The sequence below is a fragment of the Engystomops pustulosus genome, unplaced genomic scaffold (genome assembly GCF_040894005.1).
Source record: "Engystomops pustulosus unplaced genomic scaffold, aEngPut4.maternal MAT_SCAFFOLD_761, whole genome shotgun sequence".
In the NCBI taxonomy this organism is placed as follows: domain Eukaryota; kingdom Metazoa; phylum Chordata; class Amphibia; order Anura; family Leptodactylidae; genus Engystomops; species Engystomops pustulosus.
The window spans coordinates 27,501-31,789 of NW_027285640.1; positions in this window are offsets into that span (position 1 = coordinate 27,501).

A 4,289-nucleotide genomic window follows, 5' to 3' on the forward strand; every position below is an offset into this window, starting at 1 on the left:
TGGGGCCAGAGGACCCCTTTTCCCCGTACGAAACGGCCGGCTCACCATGGGCTCGACATCCGTGGGTCGGAGAGTTGAGCGCTTACGCGCGGCGGGACCTTATAACCTGCAGCGGCTGAGGAGCGAAGATTTCCAGGGTGGGCCCCCGGGGATGCCATACCCCGAGCAGCCAGTCGGCCCCGCTCCTAGCGCGCTGACGAGCAATGGAGTCTTCCCCGCGGCAGCCACCGCCCTCGCCTCGCCGTCGGTCGATGAAGAGCCGAGTTCGCCCTCCTCTGCTCGGGACTCGGAAACGGCCTGGCCTTCGCCTACTCCGTCGGGCAACTGCCTTCCGCCAGCCCCTTCCCTCGAATCCCCTTCTTCCATTTTAGACCCGATCAGGGGATTGGTCAGCCCAGCCCTGGGGTAGGAAGAGGGGTTGGGGTCGGTTCGGCTTCCGGTGCCCCCGCTCGGCCAAAGGTCCCCTCGCTTTGGAAGCAGAGGGTGCCGGGGTTATTTTCGGCTTGACGCCTAGTCCGGTCCCTGCCGGTTCCCGTGGAGGCCCGCGGTCAAAACCAGCTCCCCGGCTGTCGGAGCCGGAGCCCCGCAGCCCGAGCGGACGCACCGAGTCCCTCATGTAAGGGATAGCCGCCCCTACGGAACGGCCCGGACTGGGACCAGGCACCCCCAGGCGCCGAAGGGGTGGGTCGGCCGTGTTGCCGAAGCTTAGCCGGCGCTGATGACCGCAGCCCCTAACGATGCCCACAGGCGGGGGAGCCAAGGAGAGCACTAGGAAGACGTGGCGGGGTCGGACGGCTCAATTTCCAGGGTGGGACCCCGGGGGTTCAGTACCCCGGGCATCCGGTCGGTTTCGCCGGCGCGACCCCAAGCCTTCCACGGCCCCCTTCGTGGGTGCAGGGATACCGTGCAGGGTGCAGGCTTAGACGCCAATTCCCCAGAAGTTTTAGGGATAGGGTTTGTCCGGGCGCCACCGCAGCGACAACCTCGCAAGAAGCTCTCTTCCACAAAAGCACGGGCAACGTTCGTGTGCGAGTGTTGGTCTCCCATGGTCTACCGACTCCCCCGGGCGGCCCAAGCGTTACGCCCACGGCCGGGCCCTCGAGCAGGCGCACCCCTGGTGCCTCTCGTAAGGGAAGGCTACGGTCCTCAACCCCTCGTATGGCGGGGAGGGCGCATTTGAAACGCTAAAGGACGAGCCCTGTTCGGGACCTGGCGGGGATCCGCGGATTGGCGAGAGGGATGGGTCTGCCGTTGGTCAGAGGGGACGCACCCCTGGGACGCAGTTTGGCATTAGCGACCGATGGCCCATCTACGACCATGTACTCCGGGAGCGCCAAGGAGGACGCGGGTGGGCTTTGGGGGCAGACTCAATTTCCAGGGTCTGGGCGCCGGGGGTGCAATACCCTTAAGCGCTCATGTCGGTTTCGTCTGCCGCCCGCCTCTGGCCCGGCTCCTAGTGACGGGTGCTGTGAACGTGCGATCGTGCTTGCGGTTGAAGAGTTCAAAGGCTACCGCTGGGGATAACACGCCCGGGGAATTTAGAAACCCCCCCCTCCGCTACAATCTCTGCTTCTGCCGGACTCGGAGGGGAGCCGCCCCGGGGGCGACCGCTCCCTCTCCTCTTCCGCGGCGTGCCGCGCGCTTCGCCGTCAGCAGCGGAGCGAACCTTTTTCTCGGTCCGCAGCTCTTCAGGCGTAGGCGGGCAGCGCTAACAGGGTACACTGGGGACCACTCGACCGCAACCGCTCCTCCGACCGACGAGCATACCTACCGCGGATACGCCACGGTGGGTCTAAGCCTCGTCGCCGCCGCGAGGAGCAGGCGGGAGCCGTCCCTTTTCGTGCTGCGGAAATAAACCGTGGACACAGAGGTGTGTCTGCGCTCTCCGACCGGGCGGGGGGCGATTGGACTTGCCCGAGGGACACTAGGCGAGGCGCTGCCGCGGGAGCCGGAGCTCCGCGCTGGACGCTGCCGCCGCCGCCGCCGCCCCCCACCCACGGTACGGTGGAGTACGCCCGTTCCATACGCTTCGTAGCAAACCTCAGCCGAAGCAGAGAGTCCTACCGCTGTGGCAGGAGCGGGGCCGTGCGAGGACCACACTGGCACCGCGCTACACAACCTTAGGCAGAGGACCACAGCCGCTCACGGGGAGCGGGGGATTGATGCGCGACCAAGACTGAGGCTAAGGAACGCTTTACCATAAACCGGCCGGGGCCAATACCCCTGACCGAGCAAAGTGCCCTGCCCCGCCGGATCGCGCTGTGTCAGATCGATCAAAAGAGCGGAGAGCCGAGACTCTACCGCTGGGAGTTTGTGGAGAACGGCCTGGCTTGCGTCCCGTCCTCCCGCCCTCGACCTCACATGGCTAGCCTCACCCGCCGGGAGCCACCCCATTGGGGACCGTAGGGCGGAGAAGGGGTCTCCGCGTCCGGAATTTACTTGTGGAGAACGGCCTGGCTTACGTCCCGTCCTCCCGCCCTCGACCTCACATGGCTAGCCTCACCCGCCGGGCGCCACCCCATTGGGGACCGTAGGGCGGAGAAGGGGTCTCCGCGTCCGGAATTTACTTGTGGAGAACGGCCTGGCTTACGTCCCGTCCTCCCGCCCTCGACCTCACACGGCTAGCCTCACCCGCCGGGCGCCACCCCATTGGGGACCGTAGGGCGGAGAAGGGGTCTCCGCGTCCGGAATTTACTTGTGGAGAACGGCCTGGCTTACGTCCCGTCCTCCCGCCCTCGACCTCACATGGCTAGCCTCACCCGCCGGGCGCCACCCCATTGGGGACCGTAGGGCGGAGAAGGGGTCTCCGCGTACGGAATTTCTTGTGGAGAACGGCCTGGCTTACGTCCCGTCCTCCCATGGCTAGCCTCACCCGCCGGGCGCCACCCCATTGGGGACCGTAGGGCGGAGAAGGGGTCTCCGCGTCCGGAATTTCTTGTGGAGAACGGCCTGGCTTACGTCCCGTCCTCCCGCCCTCGACCTCACATGGCTAGCCTACCCCGCCGGGCGCCGCTCCATTGGGGATACGGTACGGCAAAGCGCGACGCCGCACGATGCCAACACTTTGTGCAAAAACCTGGCAGAGTCGACCAAAACCTCGCTTCTTTGACCGGTATTTTTGATGCTTTTCTCTGCCGCCGAAGGTGCACTGAGGGTCGGATCGCCCAAAATTTTTACCGGTCGTTTTGGTCTGCGGTTCTTCCGAGAGGTGCCCGCCTGACAGTTCTTTTTCAGCAGCCTCCGAAAGGCCATCCAGCGGGCAAGCCAGGGGTTGGCAGCCGCCGGCGGTGAGCCTTCCCCGGCCGGGGCAGACGGCTCCGACCGCAAAATTTTTTCGACTTTCGCCGAGGCCAAAACCCCATGCACTTTTAAAGCCTGCCCGCAGCGCCGTCTCCTGTCAGACGTCCCTTGCCGCCTGCGGTGGTCCTCGCCCGGCAGAGAGAAGCCGGAGTCGCCCCCTCTCCGGTTCTTTTTCACCATTCCGGAGCTCTGAAATCTGCCGGACACCGAGTGACCGAGGACGCTTCCAGGAGGGCGGCAGCGAGAGGCAGAGTGCCACCGGTCGGGTCGCCGGTTCTCCCACACTTTGAAAATTTTTCGCTTGTTCTGGTGGGATGGAGAGAGAGCGTGGCTTATGCGCCCTCTGCCCCGCGGTCCGCCCTGGCTGGCCTTACGCCGGTGGTTCGCCAGGCCACCGGCACCTTGTACGGCGGGGACGGCGTGGCTTATGCGCCCGTCAACCCACCTACTCGCCCCGGCTAGCCTTTTACCCGGAGGGCGCCACGCTCCGGGTACCAGTGAGCGGCACGAACCCAGTCATACCATGCCGCTCACCTCGCGCCCTCTCCGGCCTCCGCCGCGGAGACCTCCCGCTAGGACCTGCGGGGGGCGATTTCTGCCAAAATCTACAAAGTCCCCGATGGTTAAGGACGTAGACTGTTGAGCGGGACCTACACACTCTTGTAGCCGATGGGGCTCGCCATTTCCCGCAGAAAATGGACCACCTCCCGCAGAGGAACATGAAATGCCCCTTCCCGCGGGACCCGAAGGACCGCTCTGTCCGAGCAGGCCTCCAGGACCACGGCACGCAAAAGCGACTCAGTCCCGCTGGCATTACGGATCTGACTTTGTGCAAAAACCAGGCAGAGTCGACCAAAACCTCCCTTCTTTGACCGGTGTTTTTGTTGCTTTTCTCTGCCGCCGAAGGTGCACTGAGGATCGGATCGCCCAAAATTTTTACCGGTCGTTTTGGTCTGCGGTTCTTCCGAGAGGTGCCCGCCTGACAGTTC